Source organism: Andrena cerasifolii, chromosome 7 (genome assembly GCF_050908995.1).
Source record: "Andrena cerasifolii isolate SP2316 chromosome 7, iyAndCera1_principal, whole genome shotgun sequence".
In the NCBI taxonomy this organism is placed as follows: Eukaryota; Metazoa; Arthropoda; class Insecta; order Hymenoptera; family Andrenidae; genus Andrena; species Andrena cerasifolii.
In genome coordinates, this window is record NC_135124.1 from 1,827,283 (window position 1) to 1,848,604 (window position 21,322).

At 43.0% G+C, this 21,322-nt stretch overlaps 1 protein-coding gene across 10 annotated transcripts in view; it reads right to left on the minus strand.

Annotated features, from left to right (window-relative positions):
• The window catches only part of LOC143371620 (uncharacterized), a 93,896-nt gene that overhangs the window by 17,802 nt on the left and 54,772 nt on the right, over positions 1-21,322 (minus strand). The gene's annotated exons all lie outside the window — the stretch shown is intronic.

Below are 21,322 nucleotides of genomic sequence, written 5' to 3' on the forward strand. Positions count from 1 at the left end.
GCTGATAGATGATCGAAGACACTGGGGCCAGGGTGAAGGAGGGTATCCTGGATGGCTCAGGACGACCACAGTCGAGAAACAACCGCAGCCGAGTCCGCATTCTCGAGATTAGCATTTAAGCAATCATTTTGTAATTTTCCAACAATAGACACCATAAAACACCGAAAAATTATCTCCTGCCACCTTAGTTGCGGAACGCCATGCTACTGCCACTCATATAAACATGTTTAAAAAAAATGAAATCGCTTGACTAAATGTTTAAAGCTTAAATTTTTTTGGTGGTAGTTTATACCACAAAACGGAAGAAATACGATTGCTGAGAGTCCTATCACAGGACAAAAGCCTTGGCAGGAGTCACCAATGGTGCAACGCCACGCGTCGCGCCAGGCCAAGTTGCATCTTCAGGACGAGTGCAATTCAACATTACTGTTCTCCGCAGCGGTCATATATTTACAGCTCAATTTTTTTGTACGAATTGTTTACATTAAGAAGCGTAAGAAAAACGTTTGTTGCCAGTCCTATCGTGGAACAAAATGCTTAGCCGAATCATTGCACTTTTGAATGTTCGGGTTAAATTTATGCAATTCGCCACACTACACCGTTCTTTCCCTCAGCCAACAGCAGAACCTTAGGTGGCTCCTGCCAAGCCTTTTGCCACACGATAGGACTGGCAGCAAACGTTTTGACGTGACTAAGTCTTTAAAATCGGTTCTGTACTGGAGGGCATGCACGAAACGTCGAGCGTTACGAAAAGGGTGACGAAAATGGGTGATAATGTTTCGTCTTATAACTTCAAAACTAAAAACAACATCCAAACAATAAATATAGCGTCGAGTAGCCAAAGGATGTCCGTACCTGAGATTACCTTCGGACCGAGTGCGTAATCGATGTGAGCGTGTATAGAGGGTCCGCAATAGTACAGAATTTAAACGTTAAAAACTAGATTTGGCTGATTGCGAGCAAGGAGCGGTACGAAACAGACGGCACGCTGACACCCCGTCTCGTTCCGCCCGTCGAAGCAGGGGGTGGACAGTAATATAGGTGCCGTTCAGAAACATAGCTCATCCTATTCTGTTTCTACACTAGATGGCGCAGCGTCTCCCTCACGCCCTTCACTCCGCTGGCGAAAGGTTGCGGCTGTCTTCGTTGCACTCAGCTACACGTGGCCACCATTATATCTCACTGTCAGCAATTATCAAAGATATTTTTGTCGGTAAATTGTATTAATTGTGTTGTGTTTAATTATGTGTTAAGGTAAGTATTGTGCGTTGAAAGTGAATGCGAAACGGATTTCAAATGACAAGCGAAAGTGTGCTGTCCTGAATTCTCCATCAACTCGAAAGGTAAAATGCTATCGTTTCCCACAATCTGCAATAATCGCTTCGCAGTGGATTGAGGCCACGCGTAATCTGCGATTGCTAGGCTTAACTTCCAAGCAGGTTCACGATGATCAGTACGTAATTTGTCATTTACATTTTCAACCACAAGATTATCAATGCAGTGTACGGAGAAAGCTGAAGGAAGGAACAGTGCCTTCCTTGTTGCTGCCTGACAAGAAGGAAAGCACTTCATCGTCAGAGGAAGTTGATGAGAAAATTGATGTGGAGAGGAAGAAAGATTTGTCACCTGGGATCAATATTACTCCGCCAACTGCAGGTTTTTCACCGGTTACATTTCGGAATTGGTTTCCAAAATCACTAGTTCTTACAGGCGAAGCTCTTCCCTTGCAGTCGCTGAATACAGTTGTAGCAGTTACGTCTTGGTGACCACGTTCTTTCTCTTCGGTACTTTTCTTTCCGTACGTTTCTAACTTTCACTTTTCTAAATTCCCTTGCTATTTACAACTTCCTTCCTATTCTTTGTTCAATTCGTTTCCCGAGGGTTTCGTCTGGGCCTGGTGTTCGTTGAGAACATGTGGCGACCAGGTCCGCGCGAGCCGAGCGAAGTCGCTTCTCGAGTAGCTTTCTCTTTTATCTTCATCTCAGTTTTTTCAGTTTTCTGTCTTTCTCTTTTTCTATTTCCTTCCTTCACCTTTTCTACCCCTGGTCAAGGGTACGGTCGGTGAAGAGAGCCAGTTGGATCTAGGCAGTTCCTGCGTGAACACCCTGACGTCTACACGCGAATCATCCAGTAACATTGTCGTTTTTCTTTGATTAAAAAATAAATTGAATGCTTGGTAAGTCGGAGTCGATATTATTTCACCTCATACCACCTCACAGTGATTCCATTTTTTCAACCACGCCGAAATCTATCGTATGTAACTTTTCCAGGATAGAAAGCGGTAATGTACTTCCTGGACTCAGTTGCAGCATATATCCGCAAGAGGAAAATGTACATAAAGTCACAAAATCCGGTCCTTGTAAACGCTTAGTGTAGAAAAGGAAAGATTTAGATGAAAGCACGCGATAAATGTATCAGCACGTATTACAAGCCAAGACGGAAACGGATAATTATAGGACCAAAATCTTACGATATGCAGATCGTTTGAAGAAGCTTCTCAACGATGCGAAGGCCGTAGAATTCGACAAACACTTAGGAGATCTTAGTACACTGCAGAGACACTTTTTTGTCAGCATGATACTCAGAAATGCTGGTAAACGTACCTTTTCTTCCATTTCCTGCTCCAAGAAGAGTTCGCCAACTATTAAGTAACATTCGTTTGGATTTCGGTGTGACAAAAACAATGAAAGACTGCTTAAAGGAAACAGTCAGCCGCATGATGAATCCACCGGATAAGGTATGCATACTCATATGGGATGAAATGTCGCTAATGCTGAATGTGCAATACTGTGCCTAAAAGGACAAACTTGTTGGTCTGGAGCAGGGTCGACTAACTGGTCGCTCGCGAGCCAACGGCGACACCGCCGCCTTGCTGCCACGCTGAAAGGCCCCCTCCACACCTCTCAGGCAATGATGCCAAAACCGTGGGTTTTCGCCCACGGGCGCTACCCCCACTCTATGACCAAACCAAGCGTACCCCCATTCTACGACTAAGCGTACCCCCTCCTAGCGCCTGTACAGCACCACGCAAGCATACCCGTCGCTCTATCCGTGTGCCGTACGTGCTGCCTGGCCGGCGCTCTCCGGCGAGAATTCGTTTTACCGACATCGAAGCGCTTGGGTCACAAGCAAAAACTCCGGAGTTCAAATCCCGGTGCGGATATTCTACTTTTTTTCTTTAATTATTCTCTAATTTATCTTTCTATATTCTCAGTATAACAAAAACTTGAAAACTGTTAATTTACAAAGCATTTTCGCAGCTGGCTAATGGACGATGTTGGTCTTCTGCCTTTTTTATCCGTAAACAGAGATTTAATATTATACATAAATAAGATTTATTTCTATTTATGTATAAAAAAGGCAGAACAGCAACATCGTATTAGCCATTTGCGAAAATACTTTGTAAATTAACAGTTTTCAAGTTTTTGTTCTACTGAGAATATAGAAAGAGAAATTAGAGAATAATTAAAGAAAAAAAGTAGAATATCCGCGCCGGGATTTGAACTCTGGACTTTTTACTTGTGACCCAAGCACTTCGATGTGGGTAAAACGAATTCTCGCCGGAGAGCGTCGGCCAGGCAGCACGTACGGCGCACGGATAGAGCGACGGGTATGCTTGTGTGGTGCGGTACAGGCGCTAGGAGGGGGTACGCTTAGTCGTAGAATGGGGGTACGCTTGGTTTGGTCATAGAGTGGGGGTAGCGCCGGTGGGCGAAAACCCACGGTTCTGGCATCACTGCTCTCAGGCTCTGACGATCGCAGTCAAAAAGAGAAGGAAAGAAGGAGGAATCGACTGGGATTGTCAGAGTTTGGTCGGTATGGAGGAGGTGCCCCCGGTGGCTCAGCACCAGTTAATCAACCCTGGTCTGGAAGATTGGGGTACAAATCGTACCTCAAATTATGCACACCACGCACTGGTCTTCATGCTGCGAGGCATAAAAACCGGTTGGATGATTCCGGTCACATACAATTTTTGTACTGCACAAACAACTTACGAGCAACTAATACCTGGCATCAAGGAGGTTGTCCGAGCTGTTACTGAAGCCGGTTATATAGTAGCAGCCACAGTATGTGGCCAATATGAAGGCCATCAAGACAATGCAACAAGACACGGACAGAATTCGAAAGCAGAAAGAAATTAGAAGGTATTGGACGATCCTCATCGATGACGTCGAATTTATTCCGCTTCGCTCGTGCTGAAGTGCATGTGAAACAATTTTTTGACCAAGGATATAGAAATCGATTTTGATACACCACATTTGAAGGATGCAGATAGAAAATTTTGCAGCGTGGAACCACGTTATTACAGCTTATGAAGTCGATGTTTACTCGGATTTAATCAACAAAATGAAAGTCAAGCATATGATGCAGATTTTCAGTAAGAAAATGTCTTATTTCGTCGACCTCCTTGCAAGGAGAAGTGCACTGATGAAGACCGGTATTGGAGACAGGAAGAGGTCAGCTGAGGGAATCCATACGACGTACTTCCTCCATTTAATGAATGAGATTGAAGATGGGATGAATGGTGTTAATTGCGGTGTTAACGCCGAATTTTTCGCGAACGTAAGGAGACAACTGAGAAGCATCAGATTTGTTAATTCTAAAACTAAGGTAGAAGTTACAACAGACATTCCGTGCCTGCAGAATTTGTTGAACACTTTGGAAGGCTTTCAATTCTTATGGGAGAAATTAGAAGGGACAGGCTTTCAAACTTTTGCTACGAGGAACGTCAATCAAGATCCAGTGGAGAATTTTTTTGGCAATGTCAGAAGCCACGATTTCAGGTCGAACAAGCCTACGTGCTACCAATTCGAGGCCATATTCAGATCGTTGGTGATAACAAATTTCACATCGAAGCACTCGCCGGGATACAATTGCGAGGATGATAGCAGAGCCTTTCTTCTGCCGCAACATACAACGCTACTTAGAGGCACTGAATATTTACCACATGAAGTGGACGATGAGGCAATCGATGAGGAAAGCGACGAAGACAAGGATAAGGACGAAGTACCCCTTACCAGTAAGAAAAAAAATAAAACTTTCAATTCTGGAGACATTATTAAAAGTATTTTAAAAAGCCTACCTGTATTAGCAGGATGTGCGAAATGTTTTGATGTTTTGCAGACCGGCATTTACTTGCAAAACGATATTTAGGAAGAATTATCAGCAACAATATCTCCCACAAAAGAATGGGCAACAAGTTGCAAGGAATGATCCAGCGTGTGGTTTAATTTTTGGACATGTAGCGATCATAAATCCCATATTTTTAAAACATTCACCCAAAAATGCGTGAAAAAAATATATACAAGATGTAGTCGCGTACGTAAATAAAATTTTGAGAGGCCGCATTATACCGAAAAACAGGCGACTTTGCGTAGCAATTACACTAGCACAGAAGTGATGTATGAAAACCGTACGCAAAGGACACAGAGTCGACTGCGGAACGTAAAATGGATTCAATTTCATTTAGTCCGGCGTCGCACCGCACTGTCAAGTGCGGTACCACTGACGGAGTCGGTGTATGTAATTTAAGATTACTAAGACGATGCCATCAAAATTTGCTTCAAGGACAAAAATAAAAATACGCCCTTTTATGGAAAAACTGTGATATAAGTAATTAAAATAATTACTTAGCACTATAGGGTTTAAGCAAACTGTTAAACTGTATACAGCAATAAAAGTGATTGTAAAGAAGTTCGGAGCGTAGAGAAGTTTCGTGTTATAGAAGTACGAGATGTAACAGATGCACTGTAATCTTGACATTTATATGTCTTGAATTTAAAAAAATTCTTTAACACAATTTCATTTCCTATTTCTTATAAAACACACTTTTATGTCGCTTCATAAAAGTGTGTTTTATGAATTAGAAATAGATAATGAAATTGTAACCTACACGACGGATTATCAGGCATTTGAGGCAGGTAGTGGACACTCCACTCCTTCTCCCAGTGCAGAAGGATAGACGCCGATGGCGCCATCTAGCGTAGTCGCAGAACCCCAAGATAAGATAATAGATGGCCGTTCAGATGATGCAGATAATATTCAGATAATGTATTGATACGTAATTAAAGAACTTAATAAAATGAAGAAACCAATAGGAAGGTCTCTTCTGCCACTACGCTAGATGGCGTCATCGGCGTCTAATCCTGCACTCGGAGGAGTGGAGTGCCCACCCCCTGCCTAGAACGCCTAATACTCCGTTGCGCACAAAAAGGACGGAATATCGCGCGCCCGAAAGACAGAACGAGACAAAGCATCAACTGCGTTCGGCCCGCACCACTCGCCTCCCGCGCTTAGGGAGGAAGGCCGTGGTTATGGTGCACGCGTTTTCGCCCGAAAAATCGATTAGTTTCTGAGTAAAAATAACATTCATCGGTGTGATACATTTCGGCATTCTTCACTGATATCACGGGATTAAAACTAGCATTGATCAATAAAATTATCGGCTATAGGTCCGAATGGCCCCAATGGCCGATCGACATGAGGTTTGACGGCAAGGGTGAGGAGGGTGTGTGGACCACCCTAAATCTAAAATTGTTGCTTCGGGAATTTATTAGTTTCAGAGATATTAATAAAAAAAACTTTTAATATGTCTGTTAACTTATTCCGACATAACGCATTCCACTTTTCAACTTGTTCTGGATATAAGTACTGTTTGGGGTATATTAGCGCGGGGGCTCGTAAATCATGGTAGCGAAACAATGTGAGTTTGGAGATTTGAACCAGAAACTCTATTACTCTATTGACAGGCAATACTATAGGGGGTGATTCTATGGGGAAAAATAAGACGAAAATATAGAATCCAATTTTTTAATATCGCGCTTCGTTTTCGAGAAAATTGGCTTTGAATTTCAGCTAAGTATGCGTGCCTTTTAGGCGCCTGAGGGGCACGCGGAGATAAAGGGAACGCGTCCAAATTAAGTCCGTAGAACAAATTGGGGAGGCAGGATTGCGCCCCGTTAGGGCTAAGTGTACGCGTTCAAAAAATTAATTTGTAAACAAAAATTAACAATAATGTTTTATTAATATTTCGGAAACTAATAAATAACCGAAGCTACAATTTTAGATTTAGGGTCCATACCCCCTCCCCAACCTCCCCTCAAACCTCGTGTCGATCGGCCAAAAATTATCGTTGAATGTTAATATCAAACTTACTTCTTCAATATCCGAGTATTCACGCCAAAAAACTGCGGGTTGCGTCCCCGACACAACCTACCCGATTTTTTTCTTACACTTGTTAATGTAAACAATTAGTACGAAAAAATCAGCTTTGAATATATGACCGCAGCGGAGAAAATTAACGCTGAATTGCACTCGTCCTGGAGATGCAACTTAGCGCGGCGCATGGCGTTGCACCTTTGGTAACTCCTGCCAAGACTTTTGTCCCATGATAGGACTGACAGCAATCGTTTTTCTTCCGTTTTGTGGTATAAACTACCACCAAAAAAAAAATTCAGCTTTAAACATTTTAGTCAATCGATTTCGTTTTTTTAACATGTTTATACGAGTGGCATTTTTCGGTGTTTTATGGTGTCTATCATTAGTACAAAAATTTTCAAATTTAAACATGTAAACATTTTGCACAATATTTTCTTACATAACTGACAAGCTGCTGTTGTTCCACTATCGTGATGGCAGGAGATCCTTTTGTGCACATGTAGCACAAATATAGTAGAAAAAAGATAAACTTTAAACAAATGAGACATCAAAAAGTGTCGCTGGCTCCCGAACTAAATGTTTCACCGCAACATGTATCAGCGTCTGGAGGCCCCTTTATATAGGATTAAGCGTCTTATTGTATAGAATACCGGTATGTTAGTATACATTTGCATGTAATTATTATAATTTATTCATTATAAATTATTAAACCATCTTTGGTCTTAAATTCGGAAATTCAAAAATTCTGCAACGTTGGAGACATGTAGGGGATTTCCTCCTGATTAGAACGCAATTTTTGTTTACTGCCCAAAATCAATCTAAGGAGGTGAAATTAACCCCTGAAGATTCGGCTATTTTTCGATTTTATTTTGTAACTCGCAATCTGTAAGCGATAGAAAAAAAGTTTCAAGATAAATATTACTTCTTTTAATTATATGTATCAAAAAAGTTTAAACAATTAGATAAAAGTTATAAACAAAAATATTAATAATGGTTTCTAAAATTCGTTTCTTCACATGAAATCTGAACTGAATTTTTAAATAATTATGAAACAGCATAATCCTTTTTTTTTGTCATACAAATTCAAACTTCGTTGTATTGCGGAAATGTATTTATTTGCCGTGTGATGGTCCTCTGCATGGTCCCCGGATAACATTTTGTTACGGCGATTTTCTTGAGAAATTTTTCGCCGAGAAATAGATTGTCGACGCTGGTTGGACGTGGTTGGCTTCGCGGCCACTTGGCTTGGCTTGGCGCTGGCTTTGCCACATGCACGCATTACCACCACACCCTGTAGGTGTTCCCCCTCCACGAAACATCCAAGAAAATCGCAGTAACAAAATGTTCTCCGGGGACCCTGGTCCTCTCACAGTGGAGCCTTCCGTAGGACTCGCAGATACGCTAAAATGATGGCTAAAGCAAGAATAAACGTCTACACAGTGGCTGATTCAAAGGGCGCGGAGCGGCCGTTGAGCAGTTGCCGAATGGGCTTCCAGGTACCCACCTTAAAAAAATATTATGATTTTATCCAAACACTATACTTTGGTTTGTTTCCTATAATTTCCATACTGCACGCGCGTAAATTTAGTTTTGACTCCGTTATGTATACAGGGTGTCCCAGAGCGTTTGCTACCTGGGCCTTTTTCCTTAAATCCGCCACTGCGTTTACATTCAAATCGAGTTAACAAAATAAATCCATACACAGCCATCCGAAAGTTAAAATATATAACAATTTCGCAGGAACAATGTGAGAATCAATTTACGAACTGAAATATACCGATTCCAGAACCGTTTTAAAACCGAAAAATAACCGTTCTAGAACCGTTATCTATATATATATATGTATATATATATCAAATTCAAATCAAATACCACTGATAATCTCGATTTCTCCAGAACCACTGATCCAATGACCATGAAATTTGGTAGATAGGTTCCTCTTGGCCCCTAGGTGCTCGCTAAGAAATCTTTTTAAAAAAACTCCCTCCCCTTCACCAAAAAACCATATATAATATAATGTATATATAGGTTATGTACGTTATTGCGTCAGACAAGAGCGCGGTTCGCACCTCGACCGCGGGGCGGCCACACAAGCGTCGCAAGCGTACTCGCGGGCGAAAAATCGACGGGACCAAGGTATTGAGGCCACTGCGTACGGAATCAAGAGCTTTCGTAGCCCAATCGCTTATCCCAGTTACTTTGGAATTTTTACATCTATATTGGGTAGAGGAGCCAATTACAGTGGGGTACCCAGGTACTGTGCCTCTAGGTTATTATTAAGCATAAATAACTTTATATGTATCGAATAGAAGATATTAAATTTGTTTATTTAAATTCAGTTAATTATTTATTTATTAAAATTAAACATGTAACACACACAGAAGTTCTTAAAATACTAAAAAAGTTATTTTACTTTTTGAATGAATTCGCAAATTTTCTGTAAAACTTATGAAAAAGCTTAAGAAAATACTGGACGAATGAAGGTCAATATTCAGTAAAATAAATCGTTCTAGGTAAGATTCACAGCGTTAATTATATTAATAAAACATATTTAGATTACGGAAAAACAAAGCAGCGATTATCTATTTGAATTTCTGTATTTATTTTCAACAAATTCAGTAACTGAAACGAATTTGGAAGTAGCGTTATTTACTGTGCACAATAACTGGACTAGTTTTCGCACGTTGCGTTAGTTACTGTGTCGCTTACACTACCGCGCGTGTTAAGTATTCCTAATCTCTAAGGTACCTCCGGTTATATTTTGAAAGAAAAGTACGATAAATATGAACAATTTATTAAAGTGGTCATCTCTAATCTGAACTTTTAAGTGACTTATTATGATATTTTATTTTTATTACAGACAAATTTAACTGAAAAATGATTGTACCTAATAAAAAACGTAGGCTGCTGTACAGCACAGAATATATTGATTTAGCGTTGAATGCTGTTGAAGGCGGAATGACAAGAAATGCTGCAAGCATAAAATATGAAATTACACGATCAACATTGCATAGCACAGTAAACCATGTTTATAAAAAATAAGAAACCTGGGCCTGTTTCCATTCTGCCCCCTGTTCAAGAATCACTACTTGTAGAATGAATTTTTGAATTCCACTAGCTGAGGTCATCCAGTGACTAAAATGTAATTATTAAATAGTGTTGGCATTGCAGTGAAGGAAATGGGAATCAAAACTGCATTCAGTGAAAATGGTCCTGGTAAAAGCTGGTATTGAGGTTTTCTGGAGCGACACAAGGATGTGTGTACCCGAATGACTGAGAACTTAACTCAGGCTAGAGCTGCAGTATCTGAAGATGCTTTAAAAAGAATGGTTCTCTACTGTAGAAGCTCGCTTAAAGGAAAAATGTTTGCTGGATATTGACTCATCTAGAATATTCAATACTGATAAAACTTCTTTACCGTTGAATCCTAAGTCTGATAAAGTGTTAACAAAAAAGGAAGTAAAAATATCTATTCTCTTATAAATAATAACGAAAAAGAAGCCTTGACAGTGTTGGTAACTGGAAATGCAGCGGGGCAACTAGCACCTCCTCTTGTTATGTTCTCTTATAAACGCATAACAAAAGAAATGTATGACAAAATTCTATGTGACTGGAGCTATGGCACATCAGACAATGGCTAGATGCAAGGAAAAAGCTTTTACGAATATGTTATTAATGTATCTACCCCTGGATCATCAGAACAAATACAGCTTTACCCGTGATTTTATATGTCGATGGTCATGTTTCACATCTTACACAACCTTTGGCCAAATTTTGTGCTGCAAATCAAACTGAAGTCATTGCCCTGCATCCAAACTCCACACATATTATTCAGCCAATGGATCAAAGTATGTTCCCTCCAATGAAAGCCGCTTGGACAAGGCAAGCAAATGAAGATCGTCAACAAAATGATTTGAAAGAAGTGTTCGACAATTTGGATCTCAAAAGGGTTTCGAGTAATGGCTTCAAGCGAGCGGGCGCGCGCCCCCCGCACTGCTCTAGCCCCAACCAATCCTAATACCCGGTGTGAGGAATGAGATGGCGTGAGCGTCGGATAACTGTATGGGGGACGAGAGGGCGCAAGCGTCGAGGAGGAGAGCGTCGAGTAGAACGAAAAAGAGGGGGCACGTGCACACGTCTGGCGAAAAGGAATAAAGGATTTTGGTTCTCAGAGACTTGTGTCCGCGAGTTTTTTCTTACAACTGTTTTACCCCCAGTTCCGATTTATAAAACCCGGAACAAGTTGGAAAGTGAAATGCGCTGCGTCGGAATAAGTCGAAAGAGTTTTTTGCAAATATCTCAGAACCGAAGGGCAGCTTCATCATTTGATTTATCCCATGATGGCGCATACTCTGCCACGGACGCGTACTGTAAGTACGTATACGGCAGAATACATTGTAGTAGTAGTAGCAGCAGTTTTTCGCGAATATCTTGGAAACGAAGGTCCAGCGGCGGTAACATGTGTAGGAAAAAGTTGATCAGAATCATGTCCCCGACAACATATTTCAAGGTTGTCAAAATCGGTGAGGAAACACTTGTTCTGCATAATTACCTTACTTTTTTAAAACTATTTTTGTATTTAAAAAAAGTATTATTTATAATTTTTTACATTTTCTTTATATACAATTTTTATAAAATATATTTACATTTATAATTGTAATTTGTGTTTTGTATCATTTTATTGGAAGTCAATTTACCTATTCTGTAATATTTTTTGTAGGTGATAGTTTTAGACAACAAGAATGAATGCAACGTACTAAATTCTAGTTCTAATGCAAACATAAATTATGATTTCTTCATTAATGAGGATGGCGCTGTGATAATCTGAGTATAGAGATATATAATTTATCATTAGGTATAAGTTATGAAATAAAAAAGACTGAGCCTAGTGATCAAAATATTATTAAGGAACTGTTAAGTGAGAGCCAAGTCACTTCAGATGTGCAATGTGCAATTCAAACAGAAGACTGTATTATGAAAAGTAATGTGGAAACAGAAAATGAATCTGCAAGTACCTCAAGTACATTGCTTGATTAAGTTCCACCTGTGTTCAAGAAGTGCCTTTTTTGGTCTATAGAAAATACGTCGTCAGTAAAAAAAAAAAGAAAAATGAAAGACAGAATACCTTCTCTTATTATCTCAGAACATGGATTGTAATATTTACAAGAAAAAGAAGATAAGAAAAGAAATTTGGAAAACCAGAAAGCATTAAAAAAAGATATTCAACTTGAAAAAATGAAGATAAAAAGGTAAAAAGATGAGGGAAAGGATCGCAAAAAAATTAAAAGAGCAACAAATGAAAGAAAAAGCGGAAAGTAATAAAAGTAAAAATGCTCCTTCCAAAAAACGGAGAAAAATTGACACCAAAATTTTGTAACTGATAATTTTTTGTTTCAATCAAATATTAATTAAATTATAATTAACTCGTTCGTTCACATTTATTTCTTAAAAGTTATAATTAATATTATTGCTACTAAAATTTATTAAAGTATGTTAACTATTACATTTTCATTGTGCACAGTATTCAGGGAAATAACAGTACTTGCAGCACAGTATTCAGGGAGGAAGCACAGTAATTGCAGCACAGTATTCAGGGAGAGAACACAGTAACCGAGGCACATTAACTGATCTTTGGAGATTATAGGCACACAGTAACTGACTCCAGAACTTTTTTTTATGTTTAATAATATCCAAAGAAGATGTGATATTTTTTTCAAATTCTTAAGACAAGTCAATTTCATTACTAAAGTTATTTTTACTAGCGAAAACTCCGTAAGTCCTGCAACAGGGCACAGTAATTGGATCCTTTACCGTACATTAAAGAAGAAGTCCTGACTGACTGACAAGGAGAGTATTTTAGGTGTCCGCCTCCGATCATTTTGATTTTTGGATATGTTATAGAGGACCGAAAAATAAGAAATACGTGTTTTTTTATTTTCCCCGTTTTCATATTTGGGGGGTGAAAACTGCGTTCAAAGTTAGGGTTGAAAAATCATTTTTGTGGAATATCTCGAGAACTATTAGAGATAGGGGAATAGTGTCAATGGACGAATTTTGTGTCTTTGAATGCGAAATATGACTGACTCGTCAGATTTTCATAAATCCACAAAAATGATTTTTCAACCCTAACTTTGAACGCAGTTTTCACCCCCCCCCCCCCCCAAATATGAAAACGGGGAAAAATAAAAAACACGTATTTCTTATTTTTCGGTCCTCTATAACATATCCAAAAATCAAAATGATCGGAGGCGGACACCTAAAATACTCTCCTTGTGAGTGACTGACTCATCAACGCCCAGCTCAAACCGTTTAATCTAGGAACGTGAAATTTGGAAGGTACATAGTTTTCATGACGTAGGTGCCCACTAAGAAAGGATGTATGGAAATCCGTCCTCAAGGGGGTGAAAACGGGTAAAATGTGTTTTTACAGACTTCTCAATATCTCTTAGGCCCGATTAGATATCAACTTGGTTTCTGCGTACAAAGCTTACCCACACAAATGTCTAAAAAACAATTTCAGGATTTTGCTCTAATCAACCTCTAAGGGGATGGTGAAAAGGGGTGAAATTTGTTTTCATGGAGTCCTTAATATCTCTTAGGCCCGAAGTGAAGCGCGGGTATATTTTGCTAGTAACCGATATAATATCGGTTCTGTAGAACCGTAACCGAAATCTATATATTTGGAAATTTCGGTTCCTTATAACAGTTATTCAGAATATCGGTTCTTCATAACTGTTTCAAGAACCGAAACCGGTATCATAAACGTTTTCAACTCCTGGAGAATAATCTCTCGACACTAACTTATGTCGGAGGCACTGATAGAGCTACTTTAAAAATTAATAATCTAATAATAAACAAATAATAACTTATTAATAGACTAAAGTAATAAATTCAGTACTGCCTATGTAAATACTTAATAAATTAATAAATTTAAACAATCTTTCTCTCCTGCTAGTATGCACGAAATGCTTGATCATCAGACTGGCGAGGTACCACGCTCTTGTCACCGATCTCGAGAACAAATTTTCATTTGTTTATATTCCATCTCCACTTTATCGCTGAACCTCCCTGCTATACCTTTCTGACATAAAGGCAGAGCTCCGTCTTTCGGGTGCCTGACACTCTGTCCTTTGCATGCGCGACGGGCGTACGCGATGGTCGCAAGCGCTTACCGTGAGCCGGGCCTGCATTAAGATTTTGCGAAGCGGTTTTCGCGCTCACGGTAAGCGCTTGCGACCATCGCGCACGCTCGCCGCGCACGCAGTGTTCCATCTCGCTCCCCCCTCCGGCCAGAAAGAAGCGAGAAACGAACACTCGGAATTAGGGCTCTGTTCACGATACGGGCTCGACGCCGGTCCCGACCAGCGAGCCGCTAACGAGGAAATACTGTATCATTTCTTTGGTTTCGGTATTTCAGCGATTTCAGTACTATATCGGTACCGATATAATTTTGTTAACATAATACCGGCAACAAAATAGGGATATTCTTCGGAATGGGCCCAGTGGCCGATCGACACGAGGTTTAAGGGGAGGGGGTGTGGACCCTATATCTGAAATTATATACTGAATTCCACTTAAGAGTAGACTCGTTCCGCGCAACGATAACTCTGAGGAAGCTGTTGATTGGTAGAAAACTGACAGAGAAAGCGCTACAACCAATCACGTGCGTAGGCAGTAGTGGGAACTGTGCAGACCAGTTGCAAATCAGTGGGGGGCGTGGGTGTACTCTTATATAGAATAGTACATCGCATCGGGTATTTATTAGTTTCCGAATTATTAAAAAAAAATTATTGTTAAATTTTTTACAACATATATTTCTGGACTGCATACACATAGCCCTAACGGGGGTCCCTCCTGCCCCCCCCCCCTCACCAACCTGTTCTACAGACAGCTGGATGCGCCCCCCTTATCTCCGTGTGCCCTTCAGGTGTCTAAAAGACATTCGCATTTAGCTAAAATTCAAAGCCAATTTTCTCGAAAACGAAACCCTGTATTAAAAAATTGTATTCTATATTTTCGTCTTATTTTGGCCTGTAGAATCACCCCTTGGAGTATTGACTATCAGTAGAGTAATAGGTATCCACCCTGTATAATCGGATGGATCGCATCCGCTAGTTTCTGGTTCAAATCTCCACGCACCCCCCTTACTGCTCTAGCCCCAACCAATACTAATATCCGGAACAAATTGGAAAGTGGAATGCGTTCTGCCGAAATAAGTCAACAAAAATATTAAAAGTTTTTTATTAACATCTCGGAAACTAATAAATTCCCGAAGCAACAATTTCAGATTAGGGTCCACAAACCCCCTCCCCTCAAACCTCGTGCCGATCGACCAATGGGGCCATTCGAAAGTAGTACAGCCCAAAATAGTACCGGTTTTAAATGTCTGCTTACAAATATCTTGAAAATTGTAATAAAATAGGAAAACCGAAAACATTACCAGTAAATATACGTAAATATAGCGGTACCTTCGTATTTCGGTTTCTACAAGGGTTACCTACGAAGATACTACCGAAAATACAGGTATTTTATGTTTCGGTAGAACGCCCTGCACAAGGGTCGCCTTTTTACACCATTATTTAATGATGAATGACCTTTTTCTATATGACGTTGAAATTGTTTAAACATCTACAATTCTACCAGGGATAAAAAGTATAGCATACCATTTAAAAAAATAGAGGTAATCTTGAAATCTGCGAAACACCCTCACCCACAAAAATTTATTTTACCGTCACGTTATGGCCCCCACAGTGCCGTATAACTTCTATAAATAAAGTTTCTTCACATCTCTAAGAATAACGGAGATATTCCAGGTGGTCAAAATTATTGTCCCACCCTGTATAGAGAAAAAATCTATCATCACCGACTCCTAATTTCCAATATGAAATAAAGTTTGTGCTGTCGTTTACAGAAAACGAAGAACCCGAACACTAAACGTGGCAAGGGGGCTATTTTGCTCACATTGTCCGACGCGACAACATCGACGAATACAATGTAAACGAACGGGACTCAAGCGGTGAGACCCAATGCGGGCAAAGTAGCCCCCTTGCGCTCCGCTGAGCATCCGGGTTCCTTATTTTCTACAAACGACAGTAGAGAAATCATATAATTTAAGTAACAGAGATTAATTTCTATCATTTCGAGTTTTGTTTACTATGATTAAGCATCGCGGAAATTAGAAATAATTGGTAATTGTGCATACAATAATAAAGTGCTTAAAATATGTTGTCAACATCATCATTCTGAACAAATTTTCCCTACACGTGTTATGGCCGCTCGGGCTCCGTTTCCGAGAAATTCGCAAAAATATTATTAAATTCTTGTTTTGATTTTAAATTTGAGTTAGTTATGGGTTAGGTTTGAGTTATGTCAAGATCATTCACCGTAACCATGCGACCAAATAAATCAATTTATACCAACGCGCCTAAGACATCTGACTCACCCGGACCCCCTTTCCTCCACCTACCACGAAAAAGAAAAGGGAGAAACGAAACTCACAAAAATCCTTCTAGGAGGGCAAAGCAGATTCGGGAGGAGACGGGATAAGGTTAGATAAGCTCTGTAGTACAAGAGATTGGGTGGTAACAACGATAAGAGAAAAAGATAAAAAGGGAGGGGGCAGGGAACAGGAAACAAATTTACCACAACCAAAATAGGGAGAGATACCGCCGTTAAAGGGAGGGGGGAACCAGGAGACGAAAGTAGGAAGAAAGGACTGGGAGGGAAGAAGCCAAACCGCACACGGAACGACGTAGGTACACGCAAAAGATAAGTACATCTCAGACGTATTAACACTAACGGGAGGCCTACTCGTCTCCTTTCAGGTCATGGCACTGAAAGTGGCGCAGATCAACCTGCACCACTGTCAGGCGGCGACGGCGACTCTGCCTCAACTAATAAAATAGGAGCCCTGGCTCGCACACCGGAGAGTCAAGAAAATTAGCGATAGCAGGCTTCATGGACATCGAGGGGGCCTTCAACATGACACCCACCAGAGTAATACAGGGAACCATGCGACGCTTCAAAGTAGAGGAGTCCCTACAGAGACGGATAATCCGCATGCTGACGTCGAGAACGCTGCTAGCCAGCAAGAGCTCCACAACAGAGGCAGGCACGGTAAACAGAGGTTGCCCCCGGGGGAATCCTGTCACCACTAATGTGGTGTATGGCGGTCGACAGCCTGATCTCCAGGTTGGAGGAAAGCGGGGTGAAGGCGTTGGCATACGCGGACGACGTCACGTTCCTAGCCATAGGCGAGGACGGGACACTGAAAGCAGACAAGACAGCGGCTCGGAAAGCGCTGCAGGCAGTGGAAGCCTGGTGCGACGAGAACGTGCTGTCGGTAAACCCGACAAAAATGAAGATGATGCTGCTCACAAGAAGAACGCACAGGCGCACGATAAGGGACATCAAATACAAGGAACAAGCCCTTGTATTCCCCAGGGAGGTAAAGTACCTAGGGGTCACCTTCACGGACACGCTAAAATGGACCATACACATCACGAGGCATCTAGAAAAAGCCAGAAATAACATGAATATGCTGTGTAGAGTGGTTAGATCAACGTGGAGACTCAGCCCGATGGTGGTGAAGTGGATCTATGAGGCCGTCATAGTACCAAGGATCACTTTCGGGGCGGTAGTCTGGTGGACCACAACGGACATGACCACGATCAAAAACAAACTGGACTCGTTACAGGGGGGAGCCCTGCGACGAGTCCTGGGAGCCTTCAGAACCACACGGGTGAAGGGCAATGGAGGTTCTCACAGGATCTAAAAATCAAAGAAGTGGCGCTGAACACAGCGCATCGGCTAAAAAGCTGGGGACACTGGACCGAGATGGACAATAACGAGACACCCTATAATGTAAGACTACACCACAACGGAATCACGGACTACGTGGGGAACGACACCACCAGGACACTGTTCGGTATGCCCCAGGACCTGAACGTAGTTGAGTTTTCATTCAACAAACGCTACAAGATGGACATACCGGGCAGGGAAGCCTTGGAAGGAGACAACAGACCGTACGACAGGAACCGAGACATGGTGTTTTACTCGGACAGGTCGAGAAAGAACGGGCTCACAGGAGCCACATGGACCAGCACCCTGGACGCAGCGAGCTTTGCCGTCATGAGGCTGGGCGAATAGGCCACAGTTTTCCAAGGAGAGATATGCGGCATAATGGAGTGCGCCGCCAGACTGACCGAGCTGGAGACCAGAGGCAAGTCCATAGTAATATGCAGCGACAATCAGGCGGCCCTGAAGGCACTACTTAAGGCCGATTCGAAATCCAGGCTGGTTAGCATGTGTAGGGACAGGCTAAACGCGTTAACCGACCTGGGAAACGGGGTAAGGCTGGTATGGGTACCCGGACACTAAGGAATACAGGAGAACAAGATGGCCGACGAACTGGCAAACCTCGGCTCAGAAGAAATGCCGACGGACACGGATCCGGAGACACCGCTTGCCGAGGCCACGTTCAAGGACAACGTGAGGAAATGGAAGGCGGCAGCCTCGAAGAGGAAGTGGCAGGAAGAACTAGGCTGCAAACAAACCAACTACCGGGACATACGAGCCTGAACTTCCAGAAGATCCGGAAAGCACCCTCGGAGACGTGCACCTTCTGTCTGGAGAAGAAACTGGCTTAGGTTAAACAAAGCCAACGAAAGGGAGAACATCGTCCGTCGTGTCTAGACTCATATGTACACACACACAAAGTCACTAGGAGGGCTAGAGATATCGCGCCCGCCGATCCACGACCAACAACGAGACCGTCGGACAGCTGCGCGTGATCATTCTCTGCTTCGTTTGTGCGGATGGCGATACCCCCGCAGATGCCCACTGAGAGGGGCGAGTCAGGGGCCCCTGTCCGGAACAAAGTGCCAAGGAGTGGCGATGCTTCTCTCTCGCGGAAAAATTGCGAGAAGACAGCGGGCGAACAAGCAAAACTAAGAAAATAAAACAACTCAAATTAGGAAAATAAATCGTGCGACCAAAAGAGGAAATGCGCGAATCGCCCGATGGAATCGTGCACGAACCATCGAGATAAACCACTGACGCAAGCACGCCGCCAGAACAATGGCAACAGAACAAGGATAGACGCCAACCGACGGTCGACAGACCCAAACACCAACTACCTCTTCCTATCACCCAACACAGACAGGAAGCAGAAGCAAGGACAACCAAGCTCCGCCCCCCGTGCCACCAACGGCGGACACAACGCCAGTCTCAAGCGACGACCCCCCCCCCCCCCCCCGAAACATAGGGGGACCCGGGCACACGGAAACACACAACAGACACACACGGTGTCAAGAACAGTTGACCGCTCGCCCAAAATTGGAGCAACGTGTTCAACCACCCTGAACAGATTGAGCCATGGAGGGTGGCTCCGTGCGACCGAATCAGATTCCTAGGCCCTACGATCGCCCTGGCGGATCTACGGCAGCTCGATTGTGACACACACACACACACACACACACACACACACACACACACACACGCACACACAAAATATTCAACAGACCCGCCCACTACCCATTGCGCGATAGATCACTCACATCTAAACGTGCAAAACAATGATTGACCAGCCTGGGCACCTCCACCCACACGCCTACCCCCCTCTCCACCCCAGAGTTACAGGGCTAAAGGAAGAAGGAAATACACCAGAGCGCACGCAGGCAACACCAACGCAGCAGCGGTGGCCCTCCGAGGAAACACCCTCCTCGTCATACGGGAGGACATAATCACGCAGAACGGCACAAAGGGCGCTTGGCGCCAACGAAATCACCACTCGCCCCGACCCCGCCCCCCCCCCTCCGGCGGACCAGCGGCGAACTCAGACACGGGGCACTCGTAAGGGGCCAGGATGGGTCACCACGGCGATCAACCATCAACACCAGTGACCTGTCGGGTCATCACCAGAAAACTACGAAAACAGACCTAAAATTAAACTAGGGTCCTACTAAACCCAGACCCACGGTGACCTGGTCAATCACCACAAAGGCAACACCCCGCTAAGCGGCAAGCCCAACATTCAAGAATCAACAGTCGTATCTCAAACAATAAATAAACCTAATTTCGCGTTTGATCCCACCGGGCAACAGTTGAAAACAGGGGAAGAGGCAAACGCCCTAACCCGAACCGGCACGAGGGGGAAGGGGGATAACAGAGAACCAGGTAGACTCACCGACGCATCGCAGTAACGCCGAGATCAAGCAACACGCAACTCGTGAATACAGGAACGGAGAGAAGGGGGCAATAGAACCGCGGACACCGACGTGTACGCGACCGCAAACTACGACACGGAATTTAGGATGGCACATAGGTCATAGGCGCGACAAGCTATAGGAGGGGAGAGGAACAATGGAATTTCCCAGAGTAACCGGCCGAGACAAGGACCACGATGAAATTGATATTGTACAGCAATTTCGATAAAGTCGGAGGCACCTATCGAGACGCCCGATCTGGATCAAAAACCACGTTGAAGCTCGGTGCCCACTATACAGGATCTCAACGAAGTCGGCGGGACCGCTCAGCAGGCTTAACCATGGAGGTAGTCAAATACTAGAGGGCGGGGGGTGGTATGAAGGGGAGGAGCAAAGTCTTTCCCGTTCCCCGGATCAAAGCCCTACGTGGACGCGATGATCAGTGTCCGCTGAACCAAGCTCGACACTAGGGTAGAAAAGGATAAAGATCAATAAACGAGAGGGGATTTCTCGACCTCAGGGTCGAATCAAAAACCGCCCCGAACCCAGGATTCTGGCGATGGAACCCGGGCAAAAAGGGGCCCCTTTCGGTAGAAGAACGTAGAACCAAAATCGCCGCGAAATAGTAGGGAAGGGAAGCGCACCAGCACGGAGCAAACACCCCTCGTACCGAACCGCTCAAACAACGCGCCCCACCACCGCAAACTTTTAAGACCTCGTCAAACACACACACACACTTGGGGAACCTAGACTGGGTAACGGCTCCGGAATATCCGAATCCTAGATTAAACTCGACGATCAGGACCTATCACGGTCACGCCCGAAGACCGACGGGCACCTAAGAGATATCGACTGAAATACGCGCGCGGAAGGAATACAGCCTACACTGTACCACTGCTCGAGAGACATGCTTTGCCTCTGTTTTCGAAGTTAGGCTAGGTCGGCACGTTCTCCATGAT